The sequence below is a fragment of the Ovis aries genome, chromosome 10 (genome assembly GCF_016772045.2).
Source record: "Ovis aries strain OAR_USU_Benz2616 breed Rambouillet chromosome 10, ARS-UI_Ramb_v3.0, whole genome shotgun sequence".
Classification (NCBI taxonomy): Eukaryota; Metazoa; Chordata; class Mammalia; order Artiodactyla; family Bovidae; genus Ovis; species Ovis aries.
In genome coordinates this window covers 52,245,503-52,265,930 of record NC_056063.1, presented here as the reverse complement: position 1 = coordinate 52,265,930, position 20,428 = coordinate 52,245,503, and positions in this window count along the sequence as shown.

Genomic DNA, 20,428 nt, shown 5'->3' with positions numbered 1-20,428 from the left:
TGTGAGTGACTCTGAGGACTGACCAGGGTGGCATCAGGAATTAAGTGTCTCTGTGGCTAGCGACAGTGTGTATTGTGTCCTGTTCTTATAGAACAAGGCACCAACTTCTTTTTGTGCCTCTAAGAACACCAGTAGGCACTCATATACGTTTTACTGCCATTAAGCATTTGTTCAGTCTGTGGGACTGTAGACCTGTTTTGGGTTTTGCATCCAGATATGCTCATGGTATGGAGAAGGCAATGGCACCCCACTCCAGTACTCTTGCCTGGAAAATCCCATGGACGGAGGAGCCTGGTGGGCTGCAGTCCATGGGGTCGCTGAGGTCGGACACAACTGAGCGACTTCACTTTCACTTTTCACTTTCATGCATTGGAGAAGGCAATGGCAACCCACTCCAGTGTTCTTGCCTGGAGAATCCCAGGGATGGGGGAGCCTGGTGGGCTGCCATCTATGGGGTTGCACAGAGTCGGACATGACTGAAGTGACTTAGCATACTCATGGTAAGGATTCCCTTGGCTTTACATGCTACTTTTGTTTCTGACAAAGGACATTAGTGTGGCAGTCTGTCAACAAATAGTGAATTGTGACTGCCAGCACACATTGAATTCTGAACATTTCCAGGTTGTTCCAAGTGACAGAGGAAGGTCTTAACACATCTTCAAGGAACACCAGGCCTCGGTACTCCAAGAAGCAACAGGCACTTTCTATGCCTTGAAGGTGCTATCACTGACCACAGGTGCTCCCCCACACTGGAACTGACTGTGACTGAGACCCATTTTTGGAGAAACATGGAGAGGACAAAGTCATTTGAGCCTTCCTGGATAGAATTGCTGGACAGAATGTTATACATGTCCATGCTGAGAGCAAACCAAGGAAGAGCCTCAGCAAAAACCACCATGAGTGTTTGCACTGATCCTCTAGCACAAGGGTTGGCAAACCATGGCCTCCAGGTCACATCCAATCCCCTTTCCTGTTTTTGTAAATTTTGATTGTAACAGGGCCGTGCCCATTCATGTGTGTGTTGCCTATGTCTGATGTGTCCTACAACTTGTGACAGAGATTGTACAGTCTGCAAAGCCAGCAACCTTTCCTATCTGGCTCTTTAAAAAGAATTGTTTCAGAGTTCCTCCTACTTCTCTGCCCCACACCTTCACTTTCCTGATTTTTCTACTTCTGTGTTAGTGATTATACGATGAGACAGAGGTGTTAGCTAACATTCTCATGGGAAACATATTGCAATAAGTAAATGTATTCATTCAGCAAGTTGTACCCCTTAACTTTCCATGATGTTATATGTCAATTATATTTCAATTTTTAAAAATTGAAGGAAGCAAATAAGATATTTTGGATGGCACATGTACCTTTTTATTCCTTTGGCTTTACCATGATGCTAATAAGAACAAAAGACTCCAAAAATGATGAATGATGGTCAATGTTAAATATGTCATGCTTCCTGTATTTAAATTCCCTTTTGAAAAGTATGAGAACTTGGGTAGAGGAAACAAAAAGAAATATTAAAGAAATTTCTAAAACAGTTCCAATTTTAGAAGGAAGATTTTTCCTTCCTTTTGAAAAGTTCCTCTTTCACAGAAATTGGAGAATAAACCAAGTATCTCTGAGAAAATAACATCCCTTTCCGTCCCTTTTTTTAGAGAAGCTCTTTCTCAGAAATAGTTACCAGGTACGTTCTTGACGAGAGACATGGACATTGGCTACTTACTCCCACAATTTCAAAGGGAAAAACAAGTTTTTTACAAGTTCAGCCAAAGGGCAAAAGTGTCATTTTTTTGGACATAAGACAACCTGCAAATATTTGGATTAGCTTTGAATAACTGACTGTAGTAGTTTCCTAGAGTGGTTATAATAAAGTACCATGAGCTGAGCAGCTTGAAACGACAGAAATGTATTCTCTCACAGTTCTGGAAGTGAGAAGCCCAAAACTAAGGTAATGGCAGGGAGCCACTAGAGGAATATGCCTCCTTGCCTCTTGCACCTTCTGATAGCCCCAAGCATGCCATCACTTATGGAAGTGTAGCCTCCATTCCTGCCTCAGTCTTCATTTGGCCAACTTCTCTCTGTGCCTGAGCCCATGTTTCCCTCTTTTTATAAGGACACCCATCATAGTGGATTAAGGGCCCATCCTAAGGACCTCGTCTTAACTTGATTACAGCTCAGAGACCCTATTTCCAGATAAGGTCACATTCATAGGTTTCAGGAGGGTTAAGACATCAATGTATCTTTCAGGCAGGACACAATTCAAGCTATAACAGTGACCAAATATTTATGAACTGTGGATACAAAATAATGAATTGAGGCAACCACATTCTCTATTTTAAGAATCTAAAATCTAAGCAAAATAGGAAGTTTTTTTTTTTTTTTTTAAGGATGTCATGGATCAGGACTGTGACTTGCCAGAGCCTTGTGCAAACTGAAATTGTAAGGAAGTAGAAAAGATATAAAAAGGTGGAGAGAGTAGAAGAGAGATGATGTGTATTGTGAAAGAGGGATGAAGAGAGACAGGTGGAAAGTAAACAAATATTTTGTATAGCAACTTCGATTCTTCAACTGAGCATCCTTATATTTAAAGTACCTTTGCCCTTGGGATAACCCAAGTGGTTTTTTGTTACTTGGAGACAAGAACCAAACGCTAACACGTGCTCATTGTCCACAAGATTCAGGCAGGAAGGCTCAGGTTGGGAAATCACAAGAGGGACAAGGAATGAAAAAAGTAAGGAACAAAATCTTCTGATTCCTTCCTTTCCTGTTTTGTTTGTGCCTTCCTGCCTGTCTTTGTTTTCTGCCATGGATTCTCATAGAAGCATTTGTTTGTAAAATCACACTGACCTTCAAATCCAGCTAGAACAAAGGATGAGGAAAATCTCTTCTTGATATTACATCCCTTTTTATTAAGTCAGGCATTGCTCATTCTCCTGGTCTCAGCTAGACAAATAAAAAGATAAGGAAACACACACACACACACACACACACACACACACACACACATACATTCCATCCTTTTCACTTCTCAAATTCACTTTTCAATCTTGACTACAATTTCCCCTTCAATGAATGTTTTGTAAAATATGAATTGTTTGCTGGGTCAATAAAAGACAAAGTGATGGAAAAATCAGATTTCATACTTTTAAGAACCATGCTGACAGTTGCTATATGGGAAAGCCTTGTCTCAAGTACATCCTAGACTTGCTCTTTGGGGTAGAGAGCCCAGCCAGCTATGGGCTCAAGGTGTACTCTTCTTTGCAACTGGAGACCAGTGTCATTTTCTCCTAAAGAATCTGAATGTTAATATTTTTGATGCTTTTGAGTGCAATTTCCTTGCACACTCATCAGTTCAGTTCAGTTCAGTTGCTCAGTCGTGTCCGACTCTTTGCGACCCCATGAATCACAGCATGCCAGGCCTCCCTGTCCATCACCAACTCCTAGAGTTCACTCAGACTCACGTCCATCGAGTCCGTGATGCCATCCAGCCATCTCAACCTCGGTCGTCCCCTTCTCCTTTTGCCCCCAATCCCTCCCAGCATCAGAGTCTTTTCCAATGAGTCAGCTCTTTGCATGAGCTGTCCAAAGTACTGGAGCTTCAGCTTTAGCATCATTCCTTCCAAAGAAATCCCAGGGTTGATCTCCTTCAGAATGGACTGGTTGGACACTCATAGTGATGGCAAAATAAATTGCATACAGCCTCAGCTTACAATCTTGTGGTTTTTGAGCTTTCCAAGAAGTGGCTTTAATACTCTGTCCAGTTAAATCTTCCTATATCAACCTCTTGAAAAATCAACAAAATTTTTTCTAGGAAGAATTTTAGTTTGTGTTAAGGCATTTGCTTTTTGGCACTTTTAAACTGAAGTGGGAAACGTTTGTATTCTTAGAAGCTTTCATGACAGAAACATTTATCGTTGCTCTCTGAAGATAATGTCTTCATGCTTGCTTTGTGACTTTCATTTGGGGTACAGAGTCAAATTGAATCCAAAAGCGTGTTTGCTACCTTTGACTTTTGCAAGCAATATTCATCCGAATGCCTGTATCTCCCAGTCTTTAACAATTGCTATTTCAGGTGGAGGTGTGCTCCATTTTATTGGGAAGCCTTCTACAAATTGCCAGAGTTCCTTTTATGTGAACCTTGACATATACTACTAGTGTGGTTGTAAAATCTTTACAGTCATGTTATCTGTCAGGATCTAAGAATGATATATGAACATTGTCAAGTAGAAGATACATCTTGCTGGAAAAAACTGTACTCTGTGGTTACTTGGCACATTTAAATCAGCAATGCTTTATTTAACTCAAGGAAAATAGTTTCTGTGTTTGATAAAAGCAAATTATATTTTAAAACTCTGCATGACATATTGTTCAACGTTCTCTTATGTTCCTGAAAAATTTAGTTTAATTGGCTATTATCAGATAAGGGACAAAAATCAGATATGATGTCACCAGGAAGCATGTGAATAAAATCAACAGAAAAGTAATTGTACCAGTAATGGTCTCCCTTTTAGGATATTTGGTTTATTCTTTATACATCTAAGTTTTCATGTATTTCTCTTTTGTTGTTTATTAACTTTAACTTTATCGTGATAAAGGTAAAGAAACATGTGGCAAAATACAGCCTATACTTTCCTTTTGCTGTGTTCCATTTAAGAGAAGAAAAATGCAAGGGAAGAGTAGGATGTGATAATCCTCTCTAAAGAAACCAGAAAGGTTTCTTTTTTTGATGCCAATTGGATGTTACCATGTAAAGAGGAAAGAAGTAATTGCTTCATAATTAATTTTGCTCTCTCCAATACCACTGTCAATTTATTTATTTTTAAAATATGTTTAAAAGATACTAGAAAAATTTAAGGCTTCCCTGTTGGCTCAGAGGTTAAAGCGTCTCCCTGCAATGTGCGAGACCTGGGTTCAATCCCTGGGTTGGGAAGATCCCCTGGAGAAGGAAATGACAACCCACTCAAGTATTCTTGCCTAGAGAATCCCATGGATGGAGGAGCCTGGTGGGCTACTGTCCACGGGGTTGCAAAGAGTCAGACACGACTGAGCGACTTCACTTTATCTAGTACTTTCTTTTGAAAGACCTAGCCTGGATAATAAATCAAGTACCATACCAAACATTTCTTTCATTGCAGGTCTCAAGAACTCTAAGCTTTGTGTGTGTGTGTGTGTGTGTGTGTGTGTGTGTGTGTGTGTGTGTTATTTTACTTTGATTTTGGGGAAAAACCAGGACCTCTGCTTAGAAAGCGGATGAGCCCAGATTACCTGGTTTCAAACCTTGGCTCTGCCACTGATTAGCTTTATGACTCAGGGCCATGCACATAATCTCTTGTTAACTCAGATTCTTTATGTGTAAAATGGGATAATAGTGTTGCCTTTCCCATAGGGTTCGAGGAGTGCCAGGCAGAAGTGGTTACTATGTGAGTGTTCGCTCTTATTATTATTTGCATGATGAATAGACAATCTGTTCCACATAGCAAACATTTGATCATGCACACTTACCTGGTCAACTCATTTGTCATCTGCTCTCCAGGGGGCCTCCATATTGTACAGCATAGAATACAATGTGAATGACACCCTGCTCAAGTCCAATGTTGTGTCCTCTGAGAATAATGTCTTCTGGTCTATTGCAATTTGGAGGCCTTGATCCATCTGTTTCCATTTTATACCTATCAATGTAGACCATCAGCTTGTTGCAGAACTTCTAAACTGAACTAAGAGGATGAATTTTTTTAATCCAGGAAAGGAGAGAAAAAAATCCTTCTCCTGTAGAAGTAAACAAATCAAACAAACATTTCTATAAAGATGTGACCAAATTGGACTAAGCAGTGAGTCAGTTTGCTACTCTGTGGTTCGTCTAAAATAGGCAAATTATTCTGGGTAGACCTCACAGTACTATGTGTGTTGCCAGGTGATGAAAAAGGCAATGCTCTCAGGGAACTGGTATACCAGATATTTTAGGTCTATTATCATGGTAATGTTTACAGTGGATGTTGCCCAATAGATGTCAGTTTCAAAAATGTGTCTTATAAGACAAGGAGGGGAAGGATATTCTGTTTCTTGGACTTTTGGCTGGTGGCTTTGAATCTCTGATCCAGAGTATAAAGTCACTCACCGTATTAGCATTTCAGAGCTCACCCTTGGACATCAATACCCAAGAGATATTGATACTCAGTTACACTGAATTTTAAGATACGGGGATTTGTGTTTATTTTTGTTTCAAAACAGTAACCACCCTCTGCCTTGCCAGAGTTTTGTTTCTTCCAGTCAAAATAATATAGCTCTTAAAAATTCATTTTCTGTACTTCTGAGAAGCAGTGTTAGGAGATAATGTTCTCTTCTACTTCTTTAGTTTTTGTTTGTTCCCCTAGTTGATTACCAAACCCCAAGGGTAATGGAATTTAATTCAATCATCATAAATGTAGCATGAGACCCATTTAGAAATTTTCTAGTCTGTAATCCAATCCCATCATCATCCTTTTCTGGCCAAAAAAGAGACTGTTGCTGCAGAGAAGGCATCTGAAGTTCCTTTTTTCTAACTTCACATTGATAACTATCACTTGTAAAAATAAACTGTGTTCAAAAGATGAAGTGCTGCTTCTTATCTCCTCAAACAATTGTGAAATTACTATGTGCAAATGTTTATAAAGACTTTAATTAGCACTTTAGGATTTCACATACAGATCTGTAAATAAACAGAGGACTGAAATTTGCAAAGTACTTTTGAAAACCTTACTGTATATGATACTTTTAATGAAGGCCTAACACCTCATCCTGACTCTATTATTTCTAGGAACTTCTGTAACCCTTTACCCTAGTTTCGGCTATTCCTTTTTGTCTAGGATCTTCTTACTTTCCACTTTTATGACTGTCTTATTTTTATCACCTTACCGCTTTACCATGGACTTCTCCCCGAGACTCTGAAATTTCAACTTATATTTGAATACACTGTTATCACCCATTTCAATAACACCTTTATATACCTGATGCCCTTGACTTTCTTCCATATTTTTAATTTTTTATGTATTTAATTAGATTTAATTTGGGGCTACAACCTGAATTTTTTACATCCTCCTCTCTTGGGTTGGCTTTCCTGGTGGCTCAGTAGTAAAGGATTTGCCTGACAATGCAGGGGATGCAGGTTCGCTCCCTGGGTCAGGAAGATCCCCTGGAGAAGGAAAGGGCAACCCACTCCAGTATTCTGGCTTGAGGAATCTCATGGACAGAGGAGCCTGGTGTGCTACTGTCCATGGGGTTGCAAAGATTTGGAAATGACTTAGCCACTAAACAACAGACAGCAACTCTTGGATTGCTGGAGAAAGTCATGTTGATGTAGGTGCTTAAAAATTTAAAGAAAATAACCTTTGGTTAGCTCCCAGCAAATCCTGCTAATCAACTGTCATGATGCAGAGCCAGGTCTTCATAGCTGGCAGTCCCTAAATGTTTTGCTGTCTTCAGATCAGGAAACCAATCCATGCCCTCTTTTATTTTCACCAAGGTGAAAACTTTTATTCACATCATCTAAAAAAAGTCAACCTTATTTCCAACTTGTATTCTTTCAGGTCAGGTATTTTCCCCCTTGCATTTTCTTTGGATCATCTTATCTTAATTTTTATAAAGTCTTAACAGTGGAGAAAGAAGATTCATTTTTCTTCTCAAAGCCAGTGGCTTATACCATGCTCACAATACCTCCCTTTTGTAGAACTTACTCTATTAATTATTTCCAGTTATTTCACATCTCCAAGAACTTCGTTTCCAATTTCTTTCTTTTTTCCAATTAACATTTTTGTGTCTTCTTTAAATTGCTGCTATGTTTCCTTTTCAGTAGCATTCTATGCCCCTAGCTCCTTTTTAAATCAACTGATGATTCCATAAACACAATTTGATGTCTAACATTTCATTGAGAGAAATACTCTCCTGAAGGCACAATTTCCTAATTGCAATAAATGAAAGTGAAGTCGCTCAGTCGTGTCCAACTCTTTGCAACCTCGTGGACTGGGTAGCCCACCAGGCTCCTCTGTCCATGGGATTCTCCAGGCAAGAATACTGGAGTGGGTTGCCATTTCCTTCTCCAGGGGATCTTCCCAACCCAGGGATCGAACCCAGGTCTCCTGCATTGCAGGCAGACACTTTAACCTCTGAGCCACCAGGGAAGCCGATTCAAAATAAATCACATACATTTACATGTTTATTTTTCATCTTCTCAAACAAGAATATAGACCTCTTTAGGATGAATAATTTATCTGTCTGGTTCCTCACTGTATCTCCAACATATCCTCTCTGGTGCACAGCTGACCCTCCATAACTATTCAGTGAGTGAAAAGGTAATCACTTCATCCAAGAGCCCCTTCTCAAACCAACTTTAATTTTCAGAGACTTCTGATAATAATTCTTCTCGATATTAATTGAGACAACTTAACTTGATTGAGGCAACTTATCCTTTAGGGATTATCTTCCTCAACTTTCATTTTGACCAAGATATCCAGTCGGCCCCCAATTTCTAATTCTGCAAACTCTCCTATGTATTTCTTTTCTCATTCACTCTCATCTCAGCATTCTGAACTGGAAAAGTTTCAGTAGCATATCCTAGCTTCCTTCTGTGCCTCTTGTTCAATCCATTCTGCCCTGAGCCACCAGTGTAATCTTCATCTGAAACAAAGTTCTGGCCACACAACTCTTAGCACTTTGTGACTTACACACTAGAGTCATAGGAGATCCATGACTTGGCTCTAATTGGTCTTCATTGTCTTATCTCTGAAAAATTTCTTACATGAAATTTATGTCCCTTTGCATGTTAGAGCTTGACCACAAAGAAGGCTGAGCACCAAAGAACTGATGCTTTTGAACTGTGGTGTTGAAGAAGTCTCTTGAGAGTCTCTTGGACAGCAAGGGGATCAAACCAGTCAATCCTAAAGGGAATCAATCCTGAATATTCATTGGAAGGACTGATGCTGAAGCTGAAGCTCCAATGCTTTGGCCACCTGATTTGAACAGCTGACTCACTGGAAAAGACCCTGATGTTGGGAAAGACTGAGGGCAGGAGGAGAAGGGGGCAACAGAGGTTGAGATGGATGGATGGCATCAGTGACTCAATGGACATGAGTTTGAACAAACTCTGGGAGATGGTGATGGACAGGGAAGACTGGAGTGCTGCAGTCCATGGCGTCCCAGAGTCAGGCATGACTTAGTGACTGAACAACAAAACATTTTTCAAGTATACTCCATGGGTTTTTATAAATATAAATAAAGATAAATGTCTTCTTAATTCAGTTCTCCTGAAATTTCTGCTTCCATAAGCTATCTAGCTCATACATTAGAATTTAATTCACATGTTACCCTCTTTCCATAAGCTCTGTCAAGAGCTCCCCAAATGGAAATGACCTCTTCCACCTCTAAATCCTCATAACATTTTGCACTTGTTTCATGGTGCAATTCATATTACGTATCTATTAAACATATTTATATGTATTTTTCTCTTGTTTACAAAACCATACATTGAGTACAGACATACAGTTTCTGTATATTTTTATTTCATTAGTACTTAGCACAGCGCCTTTCCTTCCAGCTTTACTGAAGTATAATTACATACAGTGAAATCCATTTTAAGTGGAGTTTGATGAATTTTGGCAGTTACTGGGTTGGCCAAAAGGTTTGTTCAGGTTTTTCCTTAAGATCTTATGAAAAATCAGGATAAACCTTTTGCCCAACTCAATATGTACAGTTATCATGCCATAAGCAAGAAACAGAATATTTCTAATACTATAAAAATTTTATCATGCATCTTTGAAACCTGTTCTCCTTTAGTCTGTAGCCTTAGGTGATCACAGATATTTCTGGAACTATAGGTTGCTTTTTTAGAATTTATATGAAATTGCTTTTGTGCTTGATTGCTTTCATTTTTGCATAGCTTTCCACCCATGATGTTTCATATTTTAGTTGATTTCATGTATTAATAGTCAATTGTATTGCTGAGTATGAATAGACTACCATGTTTATACATTCAGAAGCTGGTGAATATATATATTTTTTCAGCTTTTGGTTATTATGGATAAAGCTGCTATGAACATTTATGCACAAGCTTTGTTATGAACATGTGCATTCATTTCTGTTAGCTAAATCATATTGTAGATCTATAGCTAGCATTTTAAGAAACTTTAAGAACATTTTCAGAAGTTGTAGAGCAGGCTTAATAGAGTCTGGGGGTCTAGAGGCAAAATGGATGTGCCATTTAACTTCTATAATGAGAAGGCATGAGGAGGGGCAGGAAGCTGAAGGTAGTCAGTCCAGTAAATCATAATTCTTTGCTCAGTTCTTGGACCTGAGCCAATTTTCAGATCTGGAACCACTGACTAAAGGGTGGCCTCATTCCTAAGAGAAAGGTCACAGCAACTCCCTGGCAATTGCATATTGTAATGATTTCACTGTGCCTCCCCAGAAGAACCTGTATCATTTGCTCAGATGACTACACACTCAGGAGAGGGAAATGCTCAGATATTTCAAGGGCTATTGGACACAAGTAAGTTGAATTTGATGCTTGGAGAACCAGAGCATCATGATGGCTCCCCTGCTAGAATGCTGGTTTATGAAGGTTAGATAATAAACGGAGTTCTAAAATCTACTTTCTAATGGGTCCATTGGTTCTACTGATCTACTCCGTGGTCATTTCCCAAATGTATAGTAGGATGAACATACTTATAGTTGGGATAATTCTTTCATCGAGTATTTGGGCTATTTGGTAGGAGATCATATACTGAGGACAGCCTAATAGGAACCTCTGAAACTTCCCCGGCTACCACATTCTGGGTAAGGGTAGAGTGAGCACAGCAGAGATAGTAGGGTGGTGCTCCCTTGTCATTTCCTTATCTCCTTTTGATTTGTCAGTCTGGCCTCTTCAGATACTGATGGACCTGGAGAATAACTTTAGATCACTGCAAGCTCATACATATAGTAGCCCTGTTTGCAGCCATTGTGCCAGATGTTTCATTTGTTGCTAAAAGAGACATACAAAGCCTCAGTTAAATGACACTGGGCCATTAATTTGGTGAATGTGTGGTTGTTGTTGTTGTTTTCTGTATTCTAATCAGAGAAGACAGAGAAGGTGATGGCACCCTACTCCAGTTCTCTTGCCTGGAAAATCCCATGGATGAAGGAGCGTGGTGGGCTGCAGTCCATGGGGTCACTACGAGTCAGACAAAACTGAGTGACTTCACTTTCACTTTTCACTTTCACTCGTTGGAGGAGGAAATGGCATCCCACTCCAGTATTCTCGCCTGGAGAATCCCAGGGATGGGGGAGCCTGGTGGACTGTTGTCTAAGGGGTCGCACAGAGTTGGACATGACTGAAGTGACTTAGCAGCAGTAGCAATCAGAGAAGAAGATCAGAAATAGGTCATATTTTTATGGAATGGACTAATGTTTATGAATATGTTTGCCCTACCTAGGGCTTTGCTAACTCATATTCCTTCTTTCATAATCAAGTATGAAGGGATCAGGAGCCCACAGAATATCATACACACCCATCACACCAATGATATTATGTTGATTGGGCAGGATGAACAAGAAGGGGCTAAGATGCTACAGGCTCAGGATCCTACATCAGGATCCATTCTTTCTCCTATTCTCTTGGCCTCAGTAAAAGTCTTTTGTTTAACGCTAATTCATTTATTTGCCCATTCAAAAATCTTGTGCTATTGATTACACTTTCTTTGTCTTGTATGTTTAACATCCTCTCAAATAGCTCTTTCTTATCAATTTTTGATGCTCTGCATTGAAACAAACTCTGACAACCCTTCCTTTACCCCAAATTTCCATCTATACTTGTTTCTATTCCTATATCTTATCCCACATTATAATTAAATTTTTCCAATTTAGTTTTAATATCCATTATGTAATAAAATTTGATATTACAGTTCAGCTTTGCAATCCTCTTGAGCTCTGGATTCATATAACTAACTGCCTACTTAATATTTTTACTTGGATAATTCAAAGTTACCACAAACTCAGCTATTTAGATTCAAAGTCATTCTCTACTTGCTAATTCTAGTATTTTCCCTCAGTGGTCCTTGACTCAACAGCTCCAGAAACCCAGGAATTAACCTTACCTTTTCCCTTTGTCTTATTCTCAATACCTGATCTACCAATGAAGTGAACTGTTAGTTGCGCAGTCGTGTCCAACTCTTTGTGACCCCATAGACTGCAGCCCACCAGGCTCCTTCATCCATGGGATTCTCCAGGCAAGAATACTGAAGTGGGTTCCATTCTCTTTTCCATGGGATCTTCCTGGCCCTGGGATTGAACCTGGGTCTCCCACATTATAAGCAGATTCTTTATCATCTGAGCCACAAGGAAGCCTGGTCTACCACTAGGAAGGGTTTTTCCTCTTGATGCTTTTTGTTGTGTCCCTTTTTCTTCTCTACTGCCCCTGTCCTTGTTCCAGCTACCACACTCTCACCTAGAATACTGTATCACTTTCTAACAGACTTTCCCTTAGAGTCAATTGTCTTCTTCCAGTCTTTACTCCATAGTCAGAGTAATAATTATTTTCTCCAAAGAGAAACCTGATCAAGTCACACCATCTGTATAACACTTTGGTAAAACAAACCCCCAGTATTTAATGTGGCCAAACATCCCCGCCATCATCTGTCCTTACTTTTCTCCATGTTGCACTTAAATTTTACACAATTCCCTCAGCCCACAATTACCTTATGTAGGGAGATCTTACCTTTTAGTCACCAGACATGCAGGAAGGACTTCTCTAGCCATCAACGTCATTTATTTCTCCTTATTCAATACTCTTTATACATTCTCTTCACTTATTTATAAAACATTTAACTAGAAGTTGCTATGTGTCAAATGTAAAATTACATAATCCTATTTCATAGGATTGCTGTAAATATTGATTGAGCTAATATTTTAATTAGCTCAACAATATTTTAATTAGCCTGATCATTACTTATAACAATCCTATGAAATAGATACTTAAAATTTTTTCCATTTTATATATCAGCAAACTGAGGACCTAAAAGTTATGTAATTTTCCCAGGGTCATATAGTTAGTCTCTGATAGAAGGGATCAATCTCAGGCATCAGATTCCAGAGTTCATGCTTTACAGACCTTACTTATGCTGTTTCTCTCCTTTAGTGACATTTTTTCAGTCACAATTTAAATTTATTTGTATGAATGTCTATTTTCCCATTTTAAGGATAACAATCTGTATAACTCATTATTATGGTACATAATACAACTAGAAATGAAAGGATGAAAACTGAATGAATAAAATATTAAACTATTCATATAAATCAATATTTTAGATATTAACTTCCTCTCATATGCGTCCTGTACTTTCGAGTTTCATATTGCTATGTTAAATTATTTCACCAAAAATCTGTATGAGCTTTGGCAGAGGTTTTTGAAGTAGGTAATGAGTATTTTCATGGCCTAACAAGTTAAAAAATGGAGAGTCTTAAGTAGAGAGATCAGCATGTCAGAAATGTTAGAGAATATTCATTTTTCACTCACGTTGAAAGTTTCATGAAACAGAAAGTTTCACGATGTTCCATTTCCCTTCCTCCAATTAATTATGAATTCAAATTCCTTGTCAAGCTAAAGTCAAGGAATAGTAAAAGAAGGGAACATTTTTCTGATTATGAAATAACACATGTTCATTACATGGAGTTTTAGAAATGTAGAAGATTTTTAAGAAGATATTAAGAATCAATTACTGCTAAATCTGCCAAGAAAAGAAAAGTGAGAATATTTTGGTGCATAAATCCTTTAAGACCCCTATGCACATATATATAGATATATAAATCATATTTGTACATATATTTATGTCACATACAGAGGGATACAAATACATATGTGTGTATGAATATGTATACTTTCAAAATTAGCATGTTACTTTATATGAATGCTTATTTAACCTTATATAAGAAGCAGTGCTGGAGAAGACTCTTGAGAGTCCCTTGGACAGCAAGGAGATCAAATCGTTCAATCCTAGAGGAAATCAGCCTTGAATATTCATTGGGAGGACTGATGCTGAAGCCAAGCACCAATACTTTGGCCACCTGATGCGAAGGGCTGACTTATTGGAAAAAACCCTGATGCTGGGAAAGATTGAGGTCAGGAAGAGAAGAGGAAGACAGAGGATGAGATGGTTGGATGGCATCACCAACTCAATGGACGTGAGTTTGAGCAAATTCCAGGAGATGGTGAAGGACAGGGAAACCTAGTGTATTGCAGTCCCATGAGGTCTCAAAGAGTTGGACACAACTGAACAATGACAAGAAGAAGCAAATTTCACTATTATTGTTTTTCAAAAACAAGATATTTATTTAATATCTTGACAATATTCATCCTATGGATAAGCCATAAATTATTTTGCAACTCGTTCTTATATCAGTATTTTTGAAAATAATGACTCAATGTTTTGTTAAGTATAAACGACTATCCACATCCCTAAAATTTTCCTCATAATCGAGTGTCCAAAGTGGAGAGGCTAGATCTTAAATGTTTTCACCAGAAGAAAGAAATAATAATTGTGTGAGGTGATGAAAGTGTTAGCTAATGCTACAGTGGTAATAATATTGCAATATAACGTGTGTCAAATAAGCATGTTGTACACTTCAAAGTTACATAATGCTGTGTGGCAATTATATCTCCTTTTTAAAAGTCAATTTAAATTTCTTGATTCATGTTACCTGACTGCTTCCAGAAATATTGTACATAACTACACAAAAGCATTTAGGGGTACCTACTTTATGATACCTTTATTAACTTTAAATATTGCTCCTGGAAACAAAATCTTTGATGATCAGAAACTTTTGCTAACACCGTGTCAATGAGTCTTTGAGAAACAGACGCTCTCATATTTTGTGAATATGTGTAAAAATTGATACAAGTTATGTAGAGGGAAATTTGGAAACTCTTACTAAAACTACATTTCTTTTTTGACAACAATTTGATTAATTTATCCAGGTATATTCAAGCTTGATCTCAAAGTCATGTGACCAAGTGAACATGTAGAAAAATATTCATGACCCCTTGTTTGTAAATAGTCAAAGGTTGTAAGCAACTCAATTGTCCATCTAAACAAGACTGGTTATACAAGTATGGTAGAGTTGCACTATAGACTGGTCTTTCCTGGTGGCTCAGACAATAAAGAATCTGCCTGGAATGCAGAAGACCCGGATTCAATTCCTAGGTCAGGAAGAACCCCTTGAGAAGGGAATGGCTATCCACTCCAATATCCTTGCTGGGATAATTCCATGAACAGGAGCCTGGTGGGCTTCAGTCCATGGGGTCACAAAGAGTAGGACATGACTGAGTAGCTAACACTTTCACACCATAGATTACTGGATCAATTAGAGCTCTTGATGCTAAAAATAACAGGAATCTAACCCAAAGTCACTTACACTATAAGAAAGTCTATTGATAACTTGACAGTGCAGAGACAGTGAGCTGTAACCTCCTGACTTTCATATTCTTATCTCTTATTATCCCCAAAGACCAAGTTTCTCTGCTCCGCCTTTGATATTATCTGCTACAACACGTGCACTGCAGGCAGGTTCTTTACCATCAGAGCCATCAGGGAAGCTCAGGGCTTCCCAAGTGGTGCTAGTGGTCAGAAATCTGCCTGCCAGCGTAGGAGACATAAGAAACGAGGGCTCACTCCCTGGGTCAGGAAGATCTCCTGGAGGAGGGAATGGCGCCCCACTCCAGTATTCTTAACTGGAGAATTCCATGGACAGAAGAGCCCATGTAGTACCCTTACTCATGTGTACTTTAAATATTCCTAGTCCTAAGTCAACTATACATTAACAAAAAAGGAAAACAAATTCTAATTTAAAAAATTCCTAGTTTTAATTTCTAAGATGGTAAATATTAACAGATATGACAAACATTAACGAAGGTACTTTTGGTTCCTCAATACATTTTAAGTGTTTAAAGGTGTCCTGAGAAGTTTGAGCCTTACAGTTCTACTTAGATATTTTCCATTTTTTAAAATGCAAAGTTTTAATAGTGATTGTAAAAATATTTTTATTAATGTTAGTCTTCCCTCTCTCTCACACACATATTTTCTTAATAGTCTTATTTTTGTTTTATTCTCTTCTAATAATTGAATATGGCAAAAGTCTCACCAATTGATTGACTTCAATTTTTACCTGACCATAGCTATAACTAATCCTATTCTGAACTATTATTTTATGTTTAGCTCTTTAAAATATATATATATATATATATATATGTTTATTTATTTCAATTAGAGGCTAATTACTTTACAATATTGTATTGGTTTTGCCATACATCAACATGAATCTGCCACCGGTGTACACGCGTTCCCCATCCTGAACCCCCCTCCCACCTCCCTCCCCATACCATCCCTCTGGGTCATCCCAGTGCACCAGCCCCAAGCATCCTGTATCATGCATTGAACCTGGACTGGTGGTTCATTTCACATATGATATTATACATGTTTCAATGCCATTGTCCCAAATCATCCCACCCTCTCTCTCTCCCACAGAGTCCAAAAGACTGTTCTGTACATCTGTGTCTCTTTTGCTGTTTTGCATACGGGGTTATCATTACCATCTTTCTAAATTCCATATATATATATGTTAGCATACTGTATTGGTGTTTTCCTTTCTGGCTTACTTCACTCTGTATAATAGGCTCCAGTTTCATTCACCTCATTGGAACTGATTCAAATTTATTCTTTTTAATGGCTGAGTAATACTCCATTGTGTATATGTACCAGTGCTTTCTTATCCATTCATCTGCTGATGAACATCTAGGTTGCTTCCATGTCCTGGAAGCAACAGTGCTGCGATGAACATTGGGGTACACGTGTCCCTTTCAATTCTGGTTTCCTTGGTGTGTATACCCAGCAGGGGGATTGCTGGGTCATATGGCAGTTCTATTTCCAGTTTTTAAGGAATCTCCACACTGTTCTCCATAGTGGCTGAACTAGTTTTCATTCCCACCAGGAGTGTAGGAGGGTTCCCTTTTCTCCACACCCTCTCCAGCATTTATTGCTTGTAGACATTTGATGGCAGCCATTCTGACTGGTGTGAAATGGTACCTCATTGTGATTTTGATTTGCATTTCTCTGATAATGAGTGATGTTGAGGATCTTTTCATGTGTTTATTAGCCATCTGTATGTCTTCTTTGGAGAAATGTCTGTTTAGGTCTTTGGCCCATTTTTTGATTTGGTCATTTATTTTTCTGGAATTGAGCTGCAGGAGTTGCTTGTAAATTTTTGAGATTAATTGTTTGTCAGTTACTTCATTAGCTATTATTTTCTCCCATTCAGAAGGCTGTCTTTTCACGTTGCTTAGGGTTTCCCTTGTTGTGCAGAAGCTTTTAATTTATTAGGCCCCATTTGTTTATTTTTGCTTTTATTTCCAATATTCTGGGAGGTGGGTCATAGAGGAACCTGCTGTGATTTATGTCAGAGAGTGTTTTGCCTATGTTCTCCTCTAGGAGTTATATAGTTCTCCTCTGGTCTTACGTTTAGATCTTTAATCCATTTTGAGTTTATTTTTGTGTATGGTGTTAGAAAGTGTTCTAGTTTCATTCTTTTACAAGTGCTTGACCAGGTTTCCCAGCACCACTTGTTAAAGAGATTGTCTTTTCTCCATTGTATATTCTTGCCTCCTTTGTCAAAGATAAGGTGTCCATAGGTGTGTGGATTTATCTCTGGGCTTTCTATTTTGTTCCATTGATCTATATTTCTGTCTTTGTGCCAGTACCACAATGACTGTGGCTTTGTAGTAGAGCCTGAATTCAGGCAGGTTGATTCCTCCAGTTCCATTCTTCTTTTCAAGATTGCTTTGGCTATTCGAGGTTTTTTGTATTTCCATACAAATTGTGAAATTATTTGTACTATCTCTGTGAAAAATACCATTGGTAGCTTGATAGGGAGTGCATTGAATCGGTAGATTACTTTGGGTAGTATACTCATTTTCACTATATTGATTCTTCTGATCCATGAACACGGTATATTTCTCCATTTATTAGTGTCATCTTTGATTTCTTTCATCAGTGTTTTATAGTTTTCTATATATAGGTCTTTTGTTTCTTTAGGTTGATATATTCCTAAGTATTTTATTCTTTTAGCTGCAATGGTGAATGGAATTGTTTCCTTAATTTCTCTATTTTCTCATTATTAGTGTATAGGAATGCAAGGGATTTCTGTGTGTTGATTTTATATCCTGCAACTTTACTATATTCATTGATTAGCTCTAGTAATTTTCTGGTGGAGTCTTTAGGGTTTTATATGTAGAGGATCATTTTATCTGCAAACAGTGAGAGTTTTAACTTCTTTTCCAATTTGGATTTCTTTTATTTCTTTTTCTGCTCTGATTGCTGTGGCCAAAACTTCCAGAACTATGTTGAATAGTACCGGTGAAAGTGGGCACCCTTGTCTTGTTCCTGACTTTAGGGGAAATGCTTTCAATTTTTCACCATTGAGGATAATGTTTGCTGTGGGTTTGTCATGTATAGCTTTTATTATGTTGAGGTATGTTCATTCTATTCCTGCTTTCTGGAGGGCTTTTATCATAAATTAATGTTGAATTTTGTCAAAGGCTTTCTCTGCATCCATTTAGATAATCATATGACTTTTATTTTTTGATTTGCTAATGTGGTGTATTATACTGATTGATTTGCAGATATTGAAGAATCCTTGCATCCCTGGGATAAAGCCCTCTTGGTCATGGTGTATGATCTTTTTAATGTGTTGTTGGATTCTGATTACTAGAATTTTGTTAAGGATTTTTGCATCTATGTTCATCAGTGATATTGGCCTGTAGTTTTCTTTTTTTGTGGCATCTTTGTCAGGTTTTGGTATTAGAGTGATTGTGGCCTCATAGAATGAGTTTGGAAGTTTACCTTCCTCTGCAATTTTCTGGAAGAGTTTGAGTAGGATAGGTGTTAGCTCTTCTCAAAATTTTGGTAGAATTCAGCTGTGAAGCCATCGGGACCTGGGCTTTTGTTTGCTGGAAGATTTATAATTACAGTTTCAATTTCTGTGCTTGTGATGGGTCTATTATGATTTTCTATTTCTTCCTGGTTCAGTTTTGGAAAGTTGTACTTTTCTAAGAATTTGTCCATTTCTTCCAAGTTGTCCATTTTATTGGCATATAATTGCTGATAATAGTCTCTTATGATCCTTTGTATTTCTGTGTTGTCTGTTGTGATCTCTCCATTTTCATTTCTAATTTTATTTATTTGATTTTTCTCCGTTTGTTTCTTGATGAATCTGGCTAATGGTTTGTCAATTTTATTTATTCTCTCAAAGAACCCGCTTTTGGTTTTGTTGATTTTTTGCTATGGTCTCTTTTGTTTCTTTTGCATTTGTTTCTGTCCTAATTTTTAAGATTTCTTTCGTTCTACTAACCCTGGGGTTCTTCATTTCTTCCTTTTCTAGTTGCTTTAGGTGTAGAGTTAGGTTATTTATTTGACTTTTTTCTTGTTTCTTGCGGTATGCCTGTATTGCTCTGAACCTTCCCCTTAGCACTGCTTTTACAGTGTCCCACGGGTTTTGGGTTGTTGTGTTTTCATTTTCATTCATTTCTATGCATATTTTGATTTCTTTTTTGATTTATTCTGTGATTTGTTGGTTATTCAGCAGCGTGTTGTTCAGTCTCCATATATTGGAATTTTAAATAGTTTTTCTCCAGTAATTGACATCTAATCTTACTGCATTGTGGTCAGAAAAGATGTTTGGAATGATTTCAAGTTTTTTTAATTTATCAAGGCTAGATTTATGGCCCAGGATGTGATCTATCCTGGAGAAGGTTCCGTGTGCGCTTGAGAAAAAGGTGAAATTCATTGTTTTGGGGTGAATGTCCTATAGATATCAATTAGGTCTAACTGGTCTATTCTATAGTTTAAAGTTTGTGTATCCTTGTTAATTTTCTGTTTAGTTGATCTATCCATAGGTGTGAGTGGGGTATTAAAGTCTCCCACTGTTATTGTGTTATTGTTAATTTCCCCTTTCATACTTGTTAGCATTTGTCTTACATATTGTAGCGGTCCTATGTTGGGTGCATATATATTTATAATTGTTATATCTTCTTCTTGGATTGATCCTTTGATCATTATGCAGTGTCTTTCTTTGTCTCTTTTCACAGCTTTTGTTTTAAAGTCTATTTTATCTGATATGAGTATCGCTACTCCTGCTTTCTTTTGGTCTCTATTTGCGTGGAATAACTTTTTCCAGCCCTTCACTTTCAGTCTGTATGTGTCCCTTGTTTTGAGGTGGGTCTCTTGTAGACAATATATATAGGACTCTTGTTTTTGTATCCGTTCAGCCAGTCTATGTCTTTTGGTTGGGGCATTCAACCCATTTACATTTAAGGTAATTATTGATAAGTATGATCCTGTTGCCATTTACTTTATTGTTTTGGGTTCAAGTTTATACATCC